A 25,291-nucleotide genomic window follows, 5' to 3' on the forward strand; every position below is an offset into this window, starting at 1 on the left:
TCTATCTTTTGATCTCCCACTTCCCACTCTTTTTCTTTCAGCTTTTCATAAATGCCAGCAGGCATTAGCACCTTTAATATCGTCATAATATCAGGATAGGTGTACTCTCCCATCAGTAACATGTCTTTAATTTCTCGGTGAAAACCCGCTGGGTCTTTGTCATGACTGGGTACTACTTTCTTCATTTCTAACAATTCGATTTTTGTTATGGGTGTGTATACAAATACACGGTGAAACTGACTGTCTTCGCCTTTTATTGGGTGCACTTCTCGTAAGGGATTCTGTCTATCCATGTAGTACGGTGTTCCTTCTTTGTTGGGGATCGAGAAAGGATCTGGGCTTACAAAAAGAACGTACTGTTTACGTGACATTAGTATTTCTTTAATTAACTTGTTACTAGAACCTCTCCACCTATCCGCAAGTAGTTCAGTTAATATATCAGGTAAGGGACCAGGATCAGCATGTTGGCTCTTATATAATATAAGAAGTTGCTGAATCATATAGATCCCAGCTAAACGTTGTTCATCTGGACTGAGGTTTAAAAACGTGTGTGCGACTGTCACATCACCATATTTTCCGGGACTGTCCATCCAATGAACAGCTGACCTAGCTAATTCTTGTTCGTCCATAGAATCGAGGAGGTGGTAACCCCTTCGTTCCCGGAGTATTTTATCTGCGGCTTGAAACAAACGTTCGGGAGACTTCATATTTATTATAGGCGTCGGATAGGTTCTGCTATTGTTTGGACATACAGAGTGTATCGGGTCAGAAAAACATCTAGCATTATTACAGGACCTTCCTCTACCTACATAGGCTATGGTGTCTGGCTGTCTTACGGAATCCCCTGATTCGGACGCTTCATCTTGCTCAAACTCGTCTGTTTCCAATCTTTCTTCATGTATACGTTCTACTTCTTTCCTAATTTTTCGGCACATGGCTACTATACTTCCTTGTTTATCATGTTTTCCGTCTGATATATTCTGACTCCATTTAGTAAGAGTTTGCATTATTTCTGGGTCTACCCCCGGTCGGTCTTGATTTCTGATCACACAATTTACAAGAAAACGTAACAATTCTCCCTGTATCTCTACCTTCTGGTATTCCATAGCTCTGTTAATGCATTCAGGATCTTTTCCTGTTTGGACAAAATGATATATGCTATCTAAATGCATAGCCATTCCTGGTAGTCTCCCTAAAAACGATGCAGCTCGTCTAACACGTAATGATGCCAGGACCATTTCGTCCTCTTTACCGGGCACCGGATCATATCTACAATCTATCATAAGATCCTTAAGCATGCGGGTATTTATAAGTTTGGGCGTACGTGCATGTACTGATTCTTGGAAAGAAAATTTACTCACTCTGGGTGGCGTGAAAGGAATGCTAGTAGCACCCCCCGTAGCCCCCTCTAGGGTACTGGACGTGAAAGGATTCGTTGAACGTGCTACAGCCACTACAGGTGTGGCCCCAGCTGTAGAATCGGTTGCGGGGACAGATGCGGAAGCAGATGTGCTTGCCGAAGCTTGTGTCGTGACTTGTGTCGGAGCTTGCTGTGGCACAGAGACAGATACCTGGTCTTGACGTTGAACCCCCCCAGCAGACGGTCTATGTGGTGCGGGGTTAGCATAATCGGGAGCTGCGTCATCTAGATATGAGGAAAGAAAAATATCTTCTGCGGTTCTGGGATGTCCTTTAGGATGTACTTTTATCGGAAACAATGGGGGTGGCAAGTCTTTTGGTATGGCCGCAGTAGCTTTAGGCAATCCTTCGGCCAGAAGGGGATACATTCCTTTTATAAGGGCATTTCTTTGTCTCTCTGTTTGTTCTGCTTGTACTCGTGTACCTTCTTCAATCAACAGATTCTCTCGAACCTTATTTGCACTTGCTTTACTTCTCTCTTCCTGTCTTAGCGCTTTTTCGGTGCGCCTATGCGATTCTTTACGCCATAACTCAACAGCGTCTTTCTGTGACTGTCTAGCTTTCCTCTTCCACAATTCTTCTTCTACTTTCATGATACATTCTGCATCCCAGGTCCCAGCGACGGGCCATCTTTGACTTTCTGGTAACTCTTTGGTGTAGTCCACCCATAGATCTAGGAATAATATGGCGTCTAAGCCATGCTTGTGATACATAAAGTGCCCTGGAGTGTCCCTAGGAGGAATAGGAACTGCCTCTTCAAGCACCCCTTTTCTAGTAGTGATCTGTCTTAACTTCGAAAAGAGCGGCATATTGACAACTGATCTGATACTTAATCTTGAACACACTTAATACGGAAAAATACAATAATGAACAGTGAACAATGAACAATCATTCATACCACAATATGCAGGACATTATTAATACATTTAAACATTAAACATTAAACATTTTGAAAATGACCAACAATGATGACAGTCTGCATAACTAATCACCAAGCAGAATTCTTGACAATAACTAGATACTTCGGAATACTTGATATACTGCTAAACAGTACATATACACTGCTAAACAGTGCAGACCGGATTTGTGTACCCAAATCCGTCTTGACCGGCACAACCTATGTGCGCGTCAGCACGCCTCCCCGGCGATGGTACTCACCGAGTAGCTCAAAACGAAAGGCCTCGGAGAATGGACTGGACTCGACTGTGGACATCGGACCCTCTGGACATCGGGACTTCGAAAACCTGGTGGGCCTCTGTACACCTCGGATCTTGCTCTCTCAGCTGGGCTCTGGTCGGGATACTTCGCACTTCTCACCGCCTCGTCTGGGTTGATCGCAGCCTCAGTCGCCCCCGCTTGACCGGAGGGAGCTACAGGAAATCCTGCTGGTACGCGTTATGGTCCGTCCAGCTGTGGCAGGAGACCGGGCCTGCAACGCACCGCCGGCGCGTGAGATGAGAAAGTGTCCCTATTCGGGCGCCATTATGTGGTAAATAAAATATTACCGGGACTGAATTTCATACTGGGTCTTAAACAAAATAGCTCAGAATAATAAGAGGCAGAATCCGTGGTATAAGAGGTTTCTGAATGGGCTTTATTCCAAAATGGCCGACTCGAGTGGCGGCCTTCAGGTTCCGTCACCATGAAGGTTCAGGAAGTGAAGTACGATATTTTATTGACAGGAAATTGCTTTTATAGAACATACATTACAATGAAACAAATGTAGAAGGCGTAACAATTGATAAGAGACACGACACTGCTAATACGTAACCGAAACTAGGCGTAACAAGGAGTAAAAAGAAACATGATTGGTTATAATTTCATACATAGGTGGATCTATAAGATAATACTTGGCAGAGATGCGCGCGCAGCAGCATGACGTGTAATTGACGTGCAACTAGGGGGTGAAGGGGACTTGACATTTAGCTCTACATGTGGAGACGAAAAGTCTGGGGGGTCAAGTCAACCTAATCCCAAATCATATCTAACATCCTATGTTTAAAGAACTATGTTATCCACAAGGAAGGACTCTCGGACAAAATCTATTCTATACTGACTGTGTGTGCGTGCACAAGCGTCTAAGTGTCTATATGAGATGCAAGAGGCAGAAAACTTTCCATGGCAACTGGGCTATGAATTACTTGCATGGGGACAGAGAGGCCGAGCCTTTTGCTCGAGAGCTAAAGGAAATGTTTACCTAAATCACTAGACAGGAATGCATCGGCTGAAGAGCAAAGTAGATAATTCGAAGGTGAAATACAGCTTCTTGGCAGGCGGGCGAAACTGGCCGAGGCAGGCACCGTTAGCTGCACAGGAAATAGGACAAAGTTCATGGATACAGATGCGGGCTCAAGCTGACGCTTGTCAGAGGCAGAGAGCAGAGAAAGAATTCAATGGCAGAATCGGGCCTACTTCGCCTGAACTGTAAAAATGGAGTAACTTAGCCATATAAAGTCGGTGGCCTTTCATACTTAGGAATCGAATATCCAGCCCATTAATGGCGGATCTGACAGAGGACATGTTGACGATGGACGCACATGTGTTTGCGTCTTCGAAACTGGAACTGGAGGGAACATACATGTGCTTGTAACATGCATATAGAACCGTTGGGGTCCAAGATAGGGGACATAACTGATCAGGAAAATCCACATTTCCACAAGATGATGCAACTGATTCAGGCATGTTGTACTGGAAAATTCAAGTTCAAGCCCAATCGAAAGGCAAAAATAGACTAAAAAACAGTATGTGGTGGGTAATGGTCTGTGATATGTTAGTAGTGCACACCAATCACTGCAAGTCAAGTGCAAACACAAGTCCCATCCTCACCACTAACAACCAATGTTGGAAATGGGGGTCTCTAGTTGGCAGTGGTTTGCACCTAGTTCAAGTAGGGACCCTTCCTTCTAGTCAGGATAAGAGAGTTGCACTCCTAAAATAACCCCTGCTCACCCCCTTGGTAGCTTGGCACGAGCAGTCAGACTTATCTTAGAGGCAGTGTGTAACGCATTTGCACATAACCAACAGTAATACAGTGTAAGCACTACAAAAGGACACCACATCAGTTTAGAAAAAAATAACCAATATTTTTGTATACTAAAGACAAGGCCAAAAACGATAAAAATACACAATCCAGTACTTAGAAATCTTCAGTTATCAAAATAACCTCGAAATAAAGTTCCTTGAAGTTGATAGCTCCTTCCGGGGATATCACGGCGTTGTGAACAAACAAATCCAAACAGTGCTGGCTGACCGCTGCATGGCCAGCTACGGTGTCAGGGAGACCCGCAAAACAGTACCTTTAGAAATGCAGGGCATTGGCAACCTCCTTTTAGCTTCTGAAAGCACGGTGTCCACAAGCATTGGTTCCTGAGGTCGGTGCAGGAGTCGTCGGGCCCTCGAAGTCCCACGCGCTGCTGATCGAACTCCTCGCAGTTGAAGTCAGGAGCACTGGCATCGGCAGGCGTCGTATGCTGTGGTGTGAAGCGCAGCGGTGCCGCGTGCGATGCCCCCAGGTTGCGGTGCGAGCAGCGGTTCAATTGCAGCATCAGATGGCGTCGTCGGTGAGACCCGGGTTGCGGTGCGAAGTGATGTGATGCTCGTCACGTTGCTGGCAGGTCAGGGTGCAAGCCGCGGCATCGTCGTTGCTGAATCGCTGTCGTCCGCTGACTAACTGGAGTCGATGTCGCCAGCGTCGGTAGGCCAAGGCTGCGGTGTGGGAAGAGGACGGTGCGTTGTGTAACTTTACGAGCAGTGCCCTCGAACCACAGTGCAAGCAGCAACTTCGATGTTGGCATGAAGCGGCGTCGTCCGGGATACCAAGGCGGCCGCGTGAAGTGAGGCGGTGCGTAGTGCGGTGCCCACAGGTTGCGGTGCGAGCAGCGGCTCGGTGGCAGTATCAGATGGCATCGTCGGTGAGACCAAGGTCACAGCATTGCAGTGGTTGCCCTCTCTGGTGCCTTCAGGACACGTAGTCGGCAGCAGCGTCGACAGCAGGATCGTAGACAGTGTTGGGTTGCTTTTCCTTCTGTTGCAGCACAAAACACACAATCCCCAGTGGTGGTGGCAGAAGAACTTGAATTCTTTGCTGTTCCTGAGACTACTTGAACAGGGGTCAAGCTCTACCTTGAGCCTTTGAAGATACTCAAAGACAGAAGTTGCATAACGTTCTGTCCAGTCCTTTTACTGCCGAAGACAGAAGCAGCAGCTGCAGGCCAACACAGCAAAGCACTCAGCAAAGTGGTAGTTCAGGGGTTTTGGTCCCACTTTTTATAGCCCAAATTACTTTGTCCTCTTAGGCAGAGAGTGTCTGTGCTTAGTCCAACCAGTTTGGTCCTCTCTGGCCCAGCTGCCCAGCAGGAGGTGGAGACCGCATTGTACAATGCAGAGAGGGCTTATTCAGGTGCAAGGGAAATCTCTTCCCACCATCTAAATGCAGACTGGGCCTATTCAGGTGCTAGTGACAACTCCTCCCACTACACTGAATGCAGCTCAGGTATATTCAGCCCAGCCCTGACTCATCCAGACTCTCTGGAGCCACTGCAAATATCCAGCCCCTGTCACACCAAAGCCAGACAGAGGCACACAGGATGGCTAAGCAAGAAAATACCTACTTTCTAAAAGTGGTATTTTCAAAAACAGAATGTAAAAATCACCTTTACTAAAAGATGCATCTTTAGATTTTGAGTTCAGGGATACTAAACTTTATTTTCCCATCTGGTTCCAATGGGAAGATATATTTATAAGATGTTATACAATAACTATCATGCTTACCTATGGGACAGATAGCATTTTGATAGTGAAAAACTAAATGCACTGTAATTCACTACCAGGACATGTCACACACATCAGTATGTGTCCTACTTTTAATATACACTGCACCCTGCCCACATGGGTACCTTGGGCCTACCTTAGGGGTGACTGATATGTAAGAAAAGGGAAAGTTAGGGCCTGGCAAGTGGGTACACTTGCCAAGTCTACATTGCAGTTACAAACTGCGCACAGACTCTGCAGTGGCAGGTCTGAGTTACCTTTTCAGGGCTACTCATGTGGGTGGCACAATCAGTGCTGTAGGCCCACTAGTAGCTTTTGATTTACAGGCCCTGGCACACTAAGTGCGCTTTACTAGGGGCTGACTAGTAAATCAAATATGCCAATTGTGGAAACACCAATCCATAACACAAGTTACACAGAGAGCAAGTGCACTTTACCACTGAATGACAGTAGTAAAGTGCCCAGAGTCCGAAAACCAACAACAGCAGGTCAGGAAAAAAAGGAGGAAGAAGCAAAAAGTTTGGGGATAACCCTGCACAAAGGGCCATTTCCAACAACCTCTTTGTACCACCAGTGCCAGAGGTACTCTTATTTGTACATCCCAGGTCCTTTATCTGTGTGACAGCGGTTAGGCTTAGTAAGAGCGATGTTATGGTGTATAATAGTTTGAATCAGGTGTTGTATAAAGTTGTTACTTGGATTGCTGTCTCCCAGCCTTGTCCTCTAACCCACCCCAAACAGACTAACTTCCTTCAGGACCTCACAGCCTTTCACACTGCTCCCACCTTCTCCACAAAGATACCACAGGCTTTCTTGGTGTGTTAACAGCCACAGTTCATTAGCAATTCTTTTCATGCTGTATCATAAAGTGTCACATGGTTATTGGTCATGAATATTGTTAGACCTGGCATCATTGGCATGAGTCTCTCCTCCATTTTTTTCTGTTTGCCTCCTCTGTTTACGATGTTTTTGCTGGATTATTGCTTTGGGCACTGTGCCACTGCTGATCAGTGCCACAGTGCAAGTGCTCCCTATGTTAAATTGTACATTGATTGGTGTTACCATGATTGGCTTGGTTGACTTACTGTTCAGACCCTAGTCTAGTGCACTGCGTGTGCCAAGGGCGTGTAAGTTAACTGCTGCTGGTGGGCTTGCAGCACTGGTTGTGCCACCCACAGAAGCAGCGTGCAAAATGTGTCTCAGGCCTGCCACCGCGGCGCCTGCGTGCAGTCCCTGACTGCCATGTCGACTTGGTAAGGAAACCTACTTACCAGTCTCTAAACCTTCACTTTGCCACATTTCAGACACCTCTATGGTAGGCCCTAGGGCAGGGTGCATTGTTGGTAAAAGGTAGGTCATGCCCTGATGTGTGTGGCATGACCTAATAGTGAATTACAGCCATTTTCGTTTTTCACTATTGAAGGGCTACCTGCCTCCAATAGGCCAGACTGGGCAGACTGATTATTAACTCCATTATAATCTATCTGACTCAGGGAGCATGGTAGCAAGTCAAGTTTAGTATCCCTGAACTCAGAATTTAATAACACACCCTTTAGGATGGATGGTTTTTAAATTCTATGTTTGAAAATAGCACTTTTAGAAAGTGGCTATTTTCTTGTCCAACTATCTACCGGTCTCTGCTGGTTTGGTGTGTGTGTCAGGGGCTGGGTGGCCCCAGAGGTCTGAGTGAGTCAGTGTGGGGTGAATGGGGCGTTTACACATAGAGTGAGGGAAGAGTAGCCTGCCCTGCCTGACACAATACAGGCTCCGCCTCCTGCTGGGCGACTGATAGCCCTGCTCCTGCCAGTGACAATACTGGCTCCGCCTCCTGCTGGGCGGCTGAGGACTCTGCCCTGCTCAGTGAATAGGCCAGGTGCCTCTGCCTGGCAACACCCACAACAAACCTGAGATGGTGGGAATCGCCCTGCTTGGACAAAGGGAACAAAGGGAAAAAGGGGTATAAGAGAAGGACCCCTGAACCAAGAACTCAGATCACTTCTGACAAGGAAACCTGTACCAAGGACAAGAAGCCTGCTGATCTAAGGACTTGCCTCCCCTTTCTGCCAGAGTGCTGTTTTGCTGTGGAGGAACCTGAAAGCTGCTTCTTTATTTTTGCCAAGGAACAAGGAGAGAGGAACTTGGTGTGTACTCTCTGAACACTTGCTAGGAAATCTCCAAGGACTGGAAGAGTGCCAGTCTCCTGTTGAAGTCACAGGGCCAAAGGACTTCACCATCTACTGAATTGCTGAATTGCTGGAAAGTGTTGTTTCCAGTATACAAGGGAAAATCTGCAGTCTCGACGCCGCCGACGCCGCCGAATCCAGCTCGACATCGTGAGTAACGGCTCCAGTGTCCCGAGCCTTCGACGCCGGCCGCCGGGCCCGATCGACGCCAGCAGCAACGCCAGTGAGCAGTGGGTATCGGCCCCGGCTCCAAGTGACCCCGTCTCGACGCCGGTATCGACGCCAGGGAGGAGTGAGTATCGGCTCTACCTCCAAGCGACCCCGTCCCGACGCCGCTGCTGATCGCATCGACTCGACGCCCTTCTCGACGCCGTGAGCGCTGCTCCGGCCCGACATCCCTCGACGCCGCTGCGGATTGACCCGACTCCGAGGCACGACCTCGACGCCGACATCTCGACGCCGTGGATCATCGTTTTCTTCGTTTCTCAAGGTACTGTACTTGTGGGGTCTGTTGCAACTCCAGGCTCGACGTAGCGCTCCTCGCGGTCGACGCCGAACCTTGGGAATCTTGTAGACTCGACGTCGTGTGACTCCTGTGGGGGTTACATTGTTGCCAAAGAACTGTGCTCAGAAGAATACTTTGCTAAAGAACTATTTGCCAAGAAGAAACCTTACTTGAACTAATATTTTTCCTTCCAAAGAGTATTTATTAAGACTGTGGTATATTTTTGTCGTTATTTGGTCTTGTGCTAAACCTTATATAAAGATCCTATTTTTATAATAACTTCTGTGTCGTGTCCATCTGTAGTGTATTCACTTTATTACTGTATGTGGTCATAAATGCTTAACACACTGCCTCTGAGATAAGCCTGTCTGCTCTGCCAAGCTACCAAGGGGGTAGCAGGGGTTATCTGAGTGTGTAATCCCCTTGCCCTGACTAGAGTTGGTTGGTCCCTATTTGTCAGAAGTGTATACCTCTGCCAACTAGAGACCGCCGGTTCTAACATTGGTGGCAGCGGTGGGATTTGAACTTTGCATTTATGACTCATGTGCAGTGATTAGTGTACGCTACATAGTGAAAGCAGACCATAACGCAGCCACAGTCCGTTTGGTAGGATATTCTATTTTTGTTCTCCGCTTTCCTGGAGCTTATTTTCTTAAACACTGCCAGTTTTGACCATGGAGAATGCCGGAGCTGCTACACCTGTGGAGAATGTTGTGGGGGAATTCGATAAGGAGAAGATAGATTCCTACACGCTAAAAGATCTAAAAGGATTTTGCAAGCAGTTTAAAGTTCCTACCACAGGTGTCTCAAAGAAAGAGGGCTTCCTCAAAGCGCTGAAGGCCTGGTTAGAGGCCAGAAATCCCTCTGATCCGGTGGTGGTACCGGAAGAGGAAGAAGAAGAGGAAGAGGAAGAGCCCACAGGTGGGCCAGTGTCATCTCCAGGCAGTAGTGCGTCCTCTAGGAGCCTTTCCCCCGAAGAATTAGAAGACAGGGAGAAGGAGAGGGGGTACAAGTTAGAAATGGCAAAACTTAAATTAGGAGGGCAGTTGGAATTAGAGAATGCAAGAAGCAAGAGAGAAGCTGAAATGGAGAGCAAAAGATTAGATTTTGAGAGAGAGAAATTAGCGTTTGAACGTGAGAAGATGGTGAGGGAGATGGAGCTTAAAACTAAGAGTTTAGAGTTGAATCCCTCTGGTGGCAGCACTCCATCTGTGCCTGCAGAAAGTAGGTTTTATTTTCCTAAAGATGTGATCAAGGATTACAGTAAGAATGAAGATATTAGCCAATGGTTTAAAGCATATGAGTTAGCATTGTTGGCCCACCGGGTCCCTGAGAAGGATTGGGGAACGGGGTTGTGGAGCCGCTTTACAAACGAGGGGAGAGATACCTTGTTGAGCCTTCCTGCTGAGGATAGGATGTCTTATACTCATATGAAAGATGCTTTAATGCTGAGATATGGCTTAACTCCAGAAAAGTACAGACAAACCTTTAGAGAATGTAAGAAGTTGCCTGGTACTACGTGGGTTGAATATGTGTCTTTTTTCTGCAGAACCATGGATGGTTGGATAAAGGGTAGCAAGGTTGATAGTTATGATGCTCTTTATGATTTGTTTGCTTGGGAGCACTTGTCTAATAACTGTTTTCCAGAGCTACGCCAGCACCTTGTTGACAGCAAGCTATCTAACCCTAGAAAACTTGCTGAGGAGGCGGACCGCTGGGTCAGTACCAGGGTCCACAAGGGTCCAGTGGGAGACTCAGCCAAAGGTGGGCAGGGTCCCCAGCAGAAGAGTGGGGGGGACAGGGGTAAACAGAGGGAGTTTCAGAAAGGGCCCCAAAGTAGTCCCCAAGGGAACCAAGGGAAGGGTTCCCAGCCTCCCCCTGTAAAGAAGCCAGAGGCCCCGACAGGTAAACCTGTTCACAGGGGCCCCATGACCTGCTATGCCTGTAAGCAGGTGGGACACCGTTATTATGATCCCCAGTGTCCCATGAAGGATTCGAATGCACCGCCGCGTGCACCCCCTCGTCAGGTAGCGAGTGTAGCCCTGGGAGGGGAGGAGATGGGTGCCCCCGGTGGGTGGGGTCCCGCAGAAATGTCCCTGGTCTCTTTAGGAGACGTAGAAATGGTCCCTCCAACCCCTCTGCCTAGTAACACTAAGAAATATAGGCAGTGGGTGACCATTAATGGCCATAGGGTGGAAGCTCTCAGAGACACCGGAGCGAGTGTGACAGCTGTCAAGTGTCACTTGGTGTCCAGAGAGCAGGTGGTCCCTCATGCATTCTACCCCGTTGTAGCTGCCGACAACTCACAGAGTCAGTGTGAGGTAGCTCAAGTTCCCTTTGAGTGGGGGGGGGTCTCAGGTACTCTTCAGGTTGCTGTGAGGCCCGCCATGCCTGTTGATTGTCTCTTGGGCAATGATTTGGAGGACTCCCCTTGGGCTAAGGTGGAGAGAAAAGCGCATCTGGAAATGTTGGGTCTGCCTGAGTGGGTGTGTGCGACCACCCGGTCCATGTCAGTCAGTAAGGGTGTTGATGGGGCCCTGGAGCCTGAAAGTATGGCCCAGGTCCCAACCGTGAAGAGAAGGGGCAGGGGGCGCGGGAAACCGTCCCCCATCGTTCCCGCGGTCCAGGAGGGAGCAGACCCTGAGGGGGATGCCCTGGAACCGACAGGAGAACAAGTGGCCGAACTGGGAGACCTGCCCGAGCTGACCCATTGGCAGCAGGATGGTGGTCCCTCCAGGGAGGAATTTTGTGCTGAGCAGAAAGTGTGCCCTTCTCTTGTGGGTATGAGGCAGCAGGCCTCAGCCCAAACGACAGGTGATCAGTCAGGATCACATTGGGTCTACTGGGAGAACGACCTCCTGTATAGCGAGCCTAAGGCTGCTGAACCTGGGTCAGCCCGTGTGCTGGTGGTACCCCAGCGCTTCAGAGCCTTCCTACTGGGGTTGGCTCATGACGTTCCGTTAGCTGGACATCTGGGGCAGGACAAGACCTATGACAGGCTTGTCACCCATTTTTATTGGCCTCAGATGAGAAGGGATTCAGATATCCATTGTAGGACCTGTCAGACTTGCCAGGCAAGTGGGAAAAGTGGGCGGAAGCAGAAGGCTCCCCTCCAACCTTTTCCCGTCGTCAGTACCCCCTTTGAGCGAGTGGGAATTGACATTGTGGGGCCACTGGACCCCAAGACAGCCATGGGCAACAGGTTTATCCTGGTCTTGGTGGACCATGCCACCCGGTACCCGGAAGCCATCCCTCTCCGAACAGTGACGGCCCCCGTGGTGGGACGGGCACTGATGGGTGTTTTCTCCCGCATGGGGTTCCCCAGAGAGGTGGTGTCAGACCGGGGCACCAACTTCATTTCGAATTATATGAAGTCTCTGTGGAAGGAGTGTGGGGTAACCTACAAGTTTACCACTCCTTACCACCCTCAAGGTAATGGGCTGGTTGAGAGATTCAACCGGACCCTAAAAGGCATGATCATGGGTCTTGAAGAACCAATGAGGCGTAAATGGGACGTCCTCTTGCCATGCCTGCTGTTTGCTTACCGTGAGGTGCCACAGAAGTCTCTAGGGTTCAGCCCCTTTGAGCTTTTGTATGGTCACCCGGTAAGAGGACCTTTGAGTCTGGTTAAAGAAGGCTGGGAGCAATCTCCCAGGAAACCTCCCCAGGATGTATATAGTTACATGCTGGCCTTTAGGAACCAGACTCGGCGCTTCAGAGATCTTGCTCAGGCAAATCTGGAGGCCAGCCAGGAAGAGATGAAGCGGTGGTACGATCAGAATGCCACTCTGGTTGAGCTTCAACCTGGTCAGAAAGTTTGGGTCATGGCCCCTGTGGAACCTTGTGCGCTCAAGGACAGGTGGACCGGACCATTTGAGGTTGTGGAGAAAAAGAGCGATGTCACCTACTTGGTGGACTTGAAGTCTCCCAGGAACCCCTTAAGGGTCCTGCATGTCAACCGGTTAAAGCCCCACTTAGACAGGTCCGAAGTGGGCATGCTCCTTGCCACAGATGCTGGGATGGAGGAGGAGAGTGAGCCTCTTCCTGACCTCCTGTGTGCGAAAGAAAAAGATGGGTCAGTGGATGGTGTTGTCCTCTCTGACACACTGACCCCTGAGCAGCAGCAAGATTGTCGCCATTTGTTGGTACAATTCCCTGATCTGTTCTCCTTGATCCCTGGTGTCACTCAGTGGTGTGTCCATGATGTGGACACTGGGGACAGCACTCCTGTGAGGCACAAGGCCTACAGGGTGACTGACAAGGTCAGAGCATACATCAAGGAGGAGGTCTCCAAGATGTTTGCCTTAGGGGTGGTTGAGTCCTCTAGCAGTCCTTGGGCCAGCCCAGTGGTCTTGGTCCCAAAGGCTGCAGCGCCTGGTGCTTCACCAGAACTTCGGTTCTGTGTGGATTACCGAGGACTCAATTCGGTCACCAAGACTGACGCGCACCCCATCCCCAGAGCTGATGAGCTCATCGATCGGTTGGGGGCTGCCCGGTACCTTAGTACGTTTGATCTAACGTCTGGGTACTGGCAGATCGCCTTGACTGATGGGGCAAAAGAGAGGTCTGCATTCTCCACACCAGATGGGCACTACCAGTTCCGTGTGATGCCCTTTGGGATGAAGAATGCCCCTGCCACATTCCAGAGGTTGGTTAACCAGGTATTGGCCGGGCTGGAAGATTTCAGCGCCGCCTACCTGGACGATATAGCAGTGTTCAGCGCCAGCTGGGAGGAACACTTGCGCCACCTCCAGGAAGTGTTGTTGGCCCTGCGCAGAGCAGGCCTCACAATCAAGGCTAGTAAGTGCCAGATTGGGCAGGGTTCAGTGGTGTACTTGGGGCACCAAGTAGGGAGCGGCAAGGTGGCCCCCCTGCAACCCAAGATAGATACCATCCTGGCTTGGGAACCGCCCAAAACCCAGACTCAGGTGAGAGCCTTCTTGGGTCTCACGGGTTACTACAGGAGGTTTGTCAAGGGGTATGGCAACATTGTGCACCCCTTGACCTCGCTGACTTCCAGGAAGCAGCCGAGACTTGTGATCTGGACTGACGCCTGTCAGAACGCCTTTGACACCCTGAAAACTGCAATGTGTACAGCACCGGTCCTCCAGGCACCCGACTTTTCAAAAGGATTCATTGTCCAGACAGACGCTTCAGAGCATGGTGTGGGGGCTGTTCTGGCACAGATGAATGAGGAGGGCCGAGACTTACCTGTAGCCTTCATCAGCCGGAGGTTACTTCCCAGGGAACAAAGGTGGAGTGCGATAGAGCGTGAGGCATTTGCTGTGGTCTGGGCGCTGAAGAAGCTAAGACCCTACCTGTTTGGGACTCACTTCCGGGTTCAGACAGACCACAGGCCCCTCAGATGGTTAATGCAGATGAGGGGTGAGAACCCAAAGCTGTTGAGGTGGTCCATTTCCCTACAGGGGATGGACTTTACGGTGGAACACCGCCCTGGTACAGATCACGCCAATGCTGATGGTCTGTCCAGATTTTTCCGCCTTAGTGATGAGGACTCCCTGGGTGAAGGGTAGTTCTCCCCACATTTCAGCTGGAGGGGACACGTGTTAGACCTGGCATCATTGGCATGAGTCTCTCCTCCATTTTTTTCTGTTTGCCTCCTCTGTTTACGATGTTTTTGCTGGATTATTGCTTTGGGCACTGTGCCACTGCTGATCAGTGCCACAGTGCAAGTGCTCCCTATGTTAAATTGTACATTGATTGGTGTTACCATGATTGGCTTGGTTGACTTACTGTTCAGACCCTAGTCTAGTGCACTGCGTGTGCCAAGGGCGTGTAAGTTAACTGCTGCTGGTGGGCTTGCAGCACTGGTTGTGCCACCCACAGAAGCAGCGTGCAAAATGTGTCTCAGGCCTGCCACCGCGGCGCCTGCGTGCAGTCCCTGACTGCCATGTCGACTTGGTAAGGAAACCTACTTACCAGTCTCTAAACCTTCACTTTGCCACATTTCAGACACCTCTATGGTAGGCCCTAGGGCAGGGTGCATTGTTGGTAAAAGGTAGGTCATGCCCTGATGTGTGTGGCATGACCTAATAGTGAATTACAGCCATTTTCGTTTTTCACTATTGAAGGGCTACCTGCCTCCAATAGGCCAGACTGGGCAGACTGATTATTAACTCCATTATAATCTATCTGACTCAGGGAGCATGGTAGCAAGTCAAGTTTAGTATCCCTGAACTCAGAATTTAATAACACACCCTTTAGGATGGATGGTTTTTAAATTCTATGTTTGAAAATAGCACTTTTAGAAAGTGGCTATTTTCTTGTCCAACTATCTACCGGTCTCTGCTGGTTTGGTGTGTGTGTCAGGGGCTGGGTGGCCCCAGAGGTCTGAGTGAGTCAGTGTGGGGTGAATGGGGCGTTTACACATAGAGTGAGGGAAGAGTAGCCTGCCCTGCCTGACACAATACAGGCTCCGCCTCCTGCTGGGCGACTGATAGCCCTGCTCCTGCCAGTGACAATACTGGCTCCGCCTCCTGCTGGGCGGCTGAGGACTCTGCCCTGCTCAGTGAATAGGCCAGGTGCCTCTGCCTGGCAACACCCACAACAAACCTGAGATGGTGGGAATCGCCCTGCTTGGACAAAGGGAACAAAGGGAAAAAGGGGTATAAGAGAAGGACCCCTGAACCAAGAACTCAGATCACTTCTGACAAGGAAACCTGTACCAAGGACAAGAAGCCTGCTGATCTAAGGACTTGCCTCCCCTTTCTGCCAGAGTGCTGTTTTGCTGTGGAGGAACCTGAAAGCTGCTTCTTTATTTTTGCCAAGGAACAAGGAGAGAGGAACTTGGTGTGTACTCTCTGAACACTTGCTAGGAAATCTCCAAGGACTGGAAGAGTGCCAGTCTCCTGTTGAAGTCACAGGGCCAAAGGACTTCACCATCTACTGAATTGCTGAATTGCTGGAAAGTGTTGTTTCCAGTATACAAGGGAAAATCTGCAGTCTCGACGCCGCCGACGCCGCCGAATCCAGCTCGACATCGTGAGTAACGGCTCCAGTGTCCCGAGCCTTCGACGCCGGCCGCCGGGCCCGATCGACGCCAGCAGCAACGCCAGTGAGCAGTGGGTATCGGCCCCGGCTCCAAGTGACCCCGTCTCGACGCCGGTATCGACGCCAGGGAGGAGTGAGTATCGGCTCTACCTCCAAGCGACCCCGTCCCGACGCCGCTGCTGATCGCATCGACTCGACGCCCTTCTCGACGCCGTGAGCGCTGCTCCGGCCCGACATCCCTCGACGCCGCTGCGGATTGACCCGACTCCGAGGCACGACCTCGACGCCGACATCTCGACGCCGTGGATCATCGTTTTCTTCGTTTCTCAAGGTACTGTACTTGTGGGGTCTGTTGCAACTCCAGGCTCGACGTAGCGCTCCTCGCGGTCGACGCCGAACCTTGGGAATCTTGTAGACTCGACGTCGTGTGACTCCTGTGGGGGTTACATTGTTGCCAAAGAACTGTGCTCAGAAGAATACTTTGCTAAAGAACTATTTGCCAAGAAGAAACCTTACTTGAACTAATATTTTTCCTTCCAAAGAGTATTTATTAAGACTGTGGTATATTTTTGTCGTTATTTGGTCTTGTGCTAAACCTTATATAAAGATCCTATTTTTATAATAACTTCTGTGTCGTGTCCATCTGTAGTGTATTCACTTTATTACTGTATGTGGTCATAAATGCTTAACACACTGCCTCTGAGATAAGCCTGTCTGCTCTGCCAAGCTACCAAGGGGGTAGCAGGGGTTATCTGAGTGTGTAATCCCCTTGCCCTGACTAGAGTTGGTTGGTCCCTATTTGTCAGAAGTGTATACCTCTGCCAACTAGAGACCGCCGGTTCTAACAAATATGCACCAAGGCATGCAAACATCTGGAAAATCGAACTCCTGCCTTCATTGGTTTTAAATCAACTAGTCATAAATTAATCTTCGGAGAATCATAAATACTTCTCCGTCCCCATAAATCATCCTATGAGAGCACTTTGTTCTAGTGCTCCCTTTGTGTTTTGAGCACCGCAGATTCTAGGCTTCCTTTGCTACTGATGTCTGGCATTCATCGCCCTCTGGCCAGGCCCGAGGTGCAAGAGCTGTGGCTGTTCTGCACTGTCCCCATCGTGACCCTCTATTTGCCCCCTGTTTCCCAACTGTGAGGCATCCCAAGGACCTTGTTCGGTTATATTTTTTCATTTGGCCCAAAGTGTTAATCGCTTGCTGTCCTTGCCTACACTGCTTCCTATTGAATATCCTGTGGCTACGATTGGGCCCTTTGAACCCCGCAAGCCATTGCCAAGGAAGAATTTCCGTGGGCATCTGGCTGTATGACCCTTATACTCAGCCGCCCTCGAGGTCTTTTAGCTGCGGTCCCCTCTAGAGTCTGGCTCCACCTCCTCTAGCCCGCACTTCAACCCACCCCAAATGGGTGAGCTTCCTTTAGGGCCTCCCAGCCATTCACACTAATCCAACTTGTTAACAAAGGAACCACAGGCTTTCTAGGTGTGTAAACAGCTGCAGGAATTTAGCAATTCTTTTCATGCTCTGTCCTAAATCATCACTAGTTTCTTGGAAATTAATATGCACCAAAGCATGCAAACATACTGAAAATTGAACAACTTGCACATTGTAAATAATGCCTTTATTGGTTTTACATCAACTGCAGTCATAAGTCGAACTTTGGAGCATCGTGAAGCCTTCTTGTTCATCCCCAAAAATCATCCTTTGACAGCACTTTGTTCTAGGGCCCCCTTTTTAGGTCTTGCCTGAGCCAGCGAATGCACTGCTCTGGGGAGACATTTAGTGAGTGGGCTTTTCAAAGTACTACCACACGCTTTTGCTGGCCTCAAGCTTGCGGTTACGCATGCGAGCACGTGCGCAGCCACCATCTGGCTTTCCTCGCGGTAACCTTACAGCGTGCCTCGCTCCGCCCCTCCCCCACCACAGAGCGCGTCCCCGCGATCATCACTTTCGCTTTCACGGCCGCGTTACTTTTACAGTCGCGCGGCCAATGCTTGTTTTATGTTGTGAAGTGTTTCTATGCCTCATGAAAAAGAAACTGACCTTGCGGTAGTTACCACTGCGCACAGTGCTGGAGGTGGCTATGACCCTTGGTTATTAGTCACCTTAACATATACAAAATAATCAAACAAATCAATTGAATTCAGAAGCCATATATTAATTCATATATGTAAATTATTTGTGCACATATGCTTATAGTTCATTTTGTTAGACAAAACACATCACTTATAATGCATCCAGATGTTGATACATTTATGTCAGTAAACAAACAAAATACCTTTTTAGTTCGTTCAGTTTAGTACATGAGAGAATAAAGATGAGCACAATGCATTTCGGGACCGGCACGTCCCTTCGTCAGGGACAATCTAAGGACAAAAACACAATAATAATAGACACTACTGATAATCGAACACATACTGATAGTACTCAATGAAAACCATTGCTGATGATGCAACAAGCGATTAGTCACGCTACATAGGCAGTGACACGAGCCACTATTCGTGGGGTGTGTGCATACAACAATATATTGTGTTGAAATAGGGGCAGCAAGAACAACGCCAGCAGAAAAAGTAATGCACCGTGATGATAATTGAAAGGGCGATAATCTGTAATCTACTAGAAATGTAGAAACGGTAAGGAGTACGGAGGTATACATGGCGAGGTGGACTCACCTCGTCTAATGTACCAAAAAAGACCTCACTAAGAGTGAAGATACGGGCAAATGCGGAAATACCAGCCGATGCACTGCTGTAAAAGAGACAACGACAATGGGTTGGAAACAAGAAGCTGGGAAGCGAAGTGGTACAATGTGAAGAAAAGTGGCTTACCACTTACCAACAACTGTTCACGGGTAGAGACACAGTGGTATTAGGCTAAAAAACGAAAAAATAAGTGGGTAAGAGTGATGGGGCAATCCCATCAATCAAACGGAAAACAATGAAAACAGAAAAACAAATAAACGAACGAAGCTCAACGGTAAAAGCAGAGATACAAACTTACATGAATGTCGGGGGGACAAGAAGAACGCGAACCGTTACAACAGGTGAAGACCGGTACCTGAACAGGATGCTCGTGGGATTACAGCGAGCCGCTAAATACAGACTAGAGAGAAAGGACGGCTCCAAAGTGTGACGTCCGGTGTGGATAATGGTGAAAATAGAAACGGGACAGGCGGACATCCGCCATGATGTAATGGTAACAGTAATTTTATGGCAAGACCGGAGGCTCCTATTATGCCTTCTTTTCTTGCATTTATTTCAATAGCAGCAAGATAAGTAACAAAACTACACTCCCCAGAAGGCTGTAGGAGAAAAACTACTGGCCAATGGGGAGAACAGAAACATAAAGAAACCAATCAGGTCAGGCCAACCATAAGGACCTATCTGACCGCAAGCAGTCCTCTTTTCTTGCTGCTCGCAGTCAGATAAGTCACATTCTTCAATTCTCCCATTTGAAAATTGTGTTTATTGAGTGTTTAAGCATATTTATGCTGTTTTTATTGTTTCCTTAAGCTTCGTTTTCTGCGCTGCGTTTCTATGGTTTCGACTTTGTTGTCGTTTGAGATCTTTTGAAGTTTCTCGGCTTTGTATTCAGCGCGTCTGTTCGCGCGCGCACGCGCGCTTTGTTTATTTTACCGGCTTCGCTCGCTGCCTCAGAACGGCTCGCGGAACGACTCGTTTCTGTGACGCCTGTCAGCGCTGCAACGACTCGCTTCTGTGACGCCTGTCAGCGCTGCTTGTAGCTTCGTGTCCTCAGTTCCCTCAGCGCTCGTCTGTGCATTCCTTGGCCACACCTTCTTTGGAGGTTCATTTTTTCACCGGCAAGCCTTTTCTACACGCCCCTTTGTTCTTCTGCTCACATTAACCCGTTGTTTTCCAGTTTAGTGGAAATGGAGGTTCCCAGCTCTCCTGAGCTCGATAATGAGGAAAATATTAATTTAAAATCAGATTTGAGCCATTTTATCAATTCTTCTGTGGAGTCTGCAGTTGAACATTCCATGCAGAAAGTGTCTAAAACCATGGAGAATTCTTTACTTCGTATGATGACCAAAGCTTTGGCCCAGTCTGCGGGGGAAAGCAGAAAACGTAAACTGGTTCCTTCCACTATTTTACCCCGTAAAGTGTCACATGTGGTTAGCGAGGTTTCCTCGCGCAAGATTGAGGATGATGTTCCTCCCAGGCCTCAGTCAAAGGAGGGGATTACTTTGACATTTGGCAAAAGTAAAGCCAAGCTTAAACATGTGGAGGTTCCTAAGAAGCTGGTCATTAATACCATCCAGGATACGGATGATGATGATTTATGTGACACATATGACGACCCCCTCTTTGATCTTTTTGGTGTTGAAGATTCTTCACCCAAGAAGCAAAAGTTATCTCCCTTCGAGTCCGAACCCATTCTAGACTCAGAAGGCATGCCCATGTTTGATCCTGCTTTAATCAGACATCCAAATTCTACGGAATGGTTTCCCATTCCCCATGTGGGAGAGTATATATCCGCCAAACTACGACAACCGTTAGATAAATCTGTCAGAGCAAAATTAAAATCCTAATGCCCCAAGCCTTCTTTGGCCTCCAACATTACAGTCACTCCCACTATTGATCAACCGCTCCTCACCTTCTTCTCAAAGTTCGGTAAGGACCCTCGTAAGGGGGTGGATAGAGCATGGTCCTCTTGTCAGGACAAACTTTTGGATATGGTGGGCCCTCTTGCCCGTATTTTAGATCTGGCAGAGTCGGCGCGCTCTGATGAGTTAGTGCTAGACCCCGAAGAAGTTTCCCTTTGGGCTCAACGTACTTTTTGTTTATTGGGCAATGCCAATGCCGCCATTACGCATGAAAGGCGCAAGGGTCTTCTAATTAAGTTAGATCCTAAGTTAGCCAATCTGGCTTCTCAGGACCCTGGACTCAAAGCGGATGGCTTACTCTTCGGTGATTCTCTGGTCAAAGACCTGTCTAAATTTGTCTCCACTTTTGCCTCGCTTGACAAGGCCCAACTTTCCATAAAAAAGGTTTTTGCTCCTCGGGTTTTTGGCAGGGCCGGCAGAGGCAGAAGCCGCTCTTCCGGCCGTTCTTCCAACTTCCAAGGTTCCAGAGGCGCCTCCAACGCCGGTTTTCAAGAATACAAACCTCAGTTCTACCCCCAGCGTGGCCGTGGCTTCCGGGGTCGTGGACAAAGGGGCCACAGAGGCAACAGCAACTCCAACTTCTCCCAACAAGGTAAGCCTGTCTTCTGGCCCTCCCGTGGGAGGGCGTTTAGCTCTTTTCCTAAGCAAATGGCAAACCCTGACTTCGGACCCTTGGGTTCTCAGCTCCGTCCAAGGTTATCTCATAGAGTTTTACGCTCCACCTTTCCAGGTTACTTTACCTCCTCCTCTGGTTTTTTCCGACGACGTGTCACGCTTGATCTCTCAAGAAATTCTTTCCCTGTTGACAAAGCAAGCTATCCAAAAACTCCCATTCGATCCCTCGGGCTTTCTCAGCACCCTGTTTCTGGTTCGCAAAAAGAACAAGAAGATGCGTCCCGTTATCAATCTCAAAGTCTTCAACCAGTTTGTCGTTTACAGACATTTCAAAATGGAAACCATTATCCATTTACGCGACACCCTTCGAACCAACGACTGGTTAGTACGGCTAGATCTTCAGGATGCATATCTGACAGTTCCTATCCATCCCTCGCATTCCAAATTCCTCCAGTTTCAATGGCTGGGCGTCACTTATCGGTTTTGTTCGCTCCCCTTCGGGCTTTCTTCGGCCCCTTGGTGTTTCACCAAACTCATGAAACCTGTGGTGGCCTATCTTCGAGCTTTGGGAATTCGCCTAATCATCTATCTGGACGATATCCTTCTGATGAATACGAGCAAACCAGGTCTCTTGCGGGACCTTCAGGTGACCCAATCTCTTTTGCTCGATCTCGGTTTTCTGGTCAATCCAGAGAAATCCATGTTGGTTCCCTCTCAAAGTGTAGAGTTCCTGGGGTTCCGCGTGGACTCTCCCTCGGCGTCTCTCTTTCTCCCTACCGAAAAGATCGCATCTATTCGTTCAGAAATTTCTCAAGTTCTTTCTCTCTCTCACATATCCCTCCGCTCCCTCGCAAGAATCGTGGGGCTTCTCTCCGCCTCCATTCAAGCCATCTTCCCAGGTCCTCTTCATTATCGGGCTCTTCAGCGCCTAAAAATTCGACATCTGCGTCAGGGGCTGGCTTACTCAGATCTTATCCACCTAGATCGAGATTCGCGTTCCGAACTGCAATGGTGAATAGACCATTTAGATGCGTGGAACGGAAGGACTATCTTCGCCACGGCCCCAGATCTTGTGTTAGAATCAGATGCCAGCCTGGCAGGTTGGGGCGCCCGTTGTGGGCCAATCTCGACTGGAGGTTCATGGTCTCTAGAGGAGTCGTCATTGCACATCAACTGTTTAGAGATGCTTTCCGGCTCCTTTGCAATCCGCAGCCTCGCAAAGAACAAGGTAAGTTGTTCCATTCTTCTCAGGATGGACAATGTTTCTGCGGTCCGTTACATCAACCATCTCGGTGGCACAAGATCCAAACCCCTCGCAGAACTCGCCAAGAGTCTATGGCATTACTGCCTCTCCCACAATCTCTCCCTCCAGGCCGAGTATCTCCCCGGCAATCTCAATTCCGTCGCGGATTGGCACTCTCGGTATCTCCGGGATTCCAGCGACTGGAAATTACTTCCCTCCGTGTTTCATTCTCTCTCTCTCAAGTGGGGTCCTTTCTTCATCGACCTGTTTGCATCCCGCCTCAACTTTCAGTTACCTCGTTTTTACAGCTGGCGCCCGGATCCGCTGGCTTTAGCGACCGATGCGTTCCTTCAGGATTGGTCACTTCATCTCAATTACGCTTTCCCTCCCTTTCTCATGATCAACAGAGTTCTTTCCCAAATTCGACGCCAACAAACGTCTCTGGTCATGGTGGTGCCCTTTTGGCAATCCCAGATTTGGTTCCCTTCTCTCTTGGAATTAGCGGTGGACTTTCCGGTCCTTCTCCCTCATTGCACGGACCTTCTTCTGGACCCTCGAGGTTCTCCTCACTCCCTCATCCTGGATCGGTCTCTGACTCTTTCGGCCTGGAAGCTCTCCGGTCTCTCTCTTCTGACCAAGTCCTTTCTCAGGAAGCTTCAATCTTTATCAGCCGGGCCTGGGCCCCCGGTACTTCCAGAGCATACAAATCCGCTTGGTCTCTTTGGGCAAGCTGGTGTCTGGAACGGTCTATTGATCCCTTTTCAGCCTCTGTAACTTTTGTGGTTAATTTCCTGGCTTCGGAGGCCAGCGCTGGCAAGTCTTATCGCACGGTGAACCTGTACAGATCAGCTATTTCCCTTAATCATCGTCCCATTGACAACAAACCGGTCGGCTCTCACCCGCTGGTCTGCCGTTTGTTAAGAGGAATCCGGTTTTCCAAACCTCCGTTGGCTAAGTATTCTTCTTTATGGGATGTTAATTTGGTACTCAAATTGTTTATGGATTGGCCTGATAATGCTGCCCTTTCTTTGAAAATGTTGTCTGCAAAGCTTACTATGTTGTTGTGTTTAGTCTCCATTAAACGTGTTTCTGATGTTAAGGCTTTAGACCTTTCTTTAAGACAGTTTTCTCCAACTGGAGTGTTGTTTCAGGTGCAGAGACGCACAAAAACAAATTTACAAACAGTGTTTTATCCTTACTTTCCAGTTCAACCGAAGTTATGTGTGGGTCGTTGTTTAAAAGCTTATGAACAAAAATCTGCTGATTTTAGGACTCCTTCACATACCCAACTGCTCATTTCTTTCCGCAAACCTCATCTTCCTGTTTCCGCTGCTACTCTGGCCCGTTGGGTCCGTTGGATCATGTCTCTTGCGGGCATTGATGCTTCGGTGTTTGGGGCTCATTCTACCAGGGGTGCCATGGCTTCTAAAGCCTTTTGGTCGGGCTCCCGTCTAGAGGATATCCTTAAGTCAGCAGATTGGTCTAATGACAGTGTTTTCAAAACCTTTTATTGTAAACCTGTAATTACTGCTTCTTCTCTGGTTGTTGATATGCTTTGAACTAGCATAATAGGAGCCTCCGGTCTTGCCATAAAATGTAGATTTTCCTAATAACTTATGACGGAAAGTCTTAATTTTATTAAAGACACGGAGGCGAGTATTATCCCTCCACAACAGTTCTAATTTGTCCTGTTTTTCCCCCCTAGGTACTCCAGCTTTACCACCACCTTCCTCGTGAGTCTGGTCCTGCCTCACCGGAGCCATTGTCGTCGACTTCCATCTGGCTACCATCTTGGTTTCCTCAAGATCTTTCGTCCTTGGTGTTCCTCATTCAAGAACTGTTTACCTGGCTATTGACTGTTTACCTATTGTTATTCTTATTTCCTCTGTTTTCATCTTCCTAATTCGCACAAGAAAAGAGGACTGCTTGCGGTCAGATAGGTCCTTATGGTTGGCCTGACCTGATTGGTTTCTTTATGTTTCTGTTCTCCCCATTGGCCAGTAGTTTTTCTCCTACAGCCTTCTGGGGAGTGTAGTTTTGTTACTTATCTTGCTGCTATTGAAATAAATGCAAGAATAGAAGGCATAATACTTGCCTCCGTGTCTTTAATAAAATTAAGACTTTCCGTCATAAGTTATTAGGAAAATCTACATTGTGCTCATCTTTATTCTCTCATGTACTAAACTGAACGAACTAAAAATGTATTTTGTTTGTTTACTGACATAAATGTATCAACATCTGGATGCATTATAAGTGATGTGTTTTGTCTAACAAAATGAACTATAAGCATATGTGCACAAATAATTTACATATATGAATTAATATATGTCTTACAGACTTTATGCCCGATTGACAGCGAGCATACCACTGCAGCACCTAAGTCATAAGTGATAAAATCATTGTTTTAACTTGAACTAACAGGAGTGCGCTGCCCCCGTCATTTATCTATGCCTCATGGCCATGTCCACGCTCATAAAACAGTGTAACTAAAAACATCTAATGCACGTGTTCCTGGCGCGACAGTACGAGATAAATTAATCAGGCGGATTGTAATGGTCATGACTACACTTTATTGTATGCACACTTTTGAAACCACTTGATGACCAACAGTAACACGTCCCTTCATTTTGACAGCTGAAACCATTGTGAATGTACTAGATTTTAAGAAGGACGTCGGCCTGTGGCATGGAATTCTAATAGTGAGTTGTTATTTTTTCTTTAGTTTATATTTTATATTTTTGCTTTAAACAGTCCCTTTTCTGTCACTGTACTTGTGTGCTGCTTTAGGTTGGCTATTCTTGTGTCCCAGATCCCCAGCTTTTTTTGGTTAAAGGACGTGTTTTTCTTGCTGAAATAGCTGGGTGACTCGGTGGGTCTGCTCGCTTGAGTTTCTTCAGGCGGCATAGCAA

At 48.3% G+C, this 25,291-nt stretch overlaps 1 long non-coding RNA gene across 1 annotated transcript in view; it reads left to right on the plus strand.

Annotated features, from left to right (window-relative positions):
* The window catches only part of LOC146844060 (uncharacterized), a 69,097-nt gene extending 44,639 nt beyond the window's left edge, over positions 1 to 24,458 (plus strand). Inside the window, exon 3 of the long non-coding RNA XR_014980709.1 lies at positions 24,088 to 24,458. This is a non-coding gene — a long non-coding RNA (uncharacterized LOC146844060). The remainder of the gene's footprint in view (positions 1 to 24,087) is intronic.
* The last annotated feature ends 833 nt before the right edge of the window (positions 24,459 to 25,291 follow it).

Source organism: Triturus cristatus, chromosome 4_1 (assembly GCF_964204655.1).
Source record: "Triturus cristatus chromosome 4_1, aTriCri1.1, whole genome shotgun sequence".
Lineage (NCBI taxonomy): Eukaryota > Metazoa > Chordata > Amphibia > Caudata > Salamandridae > Triturus > Triturus cristatus.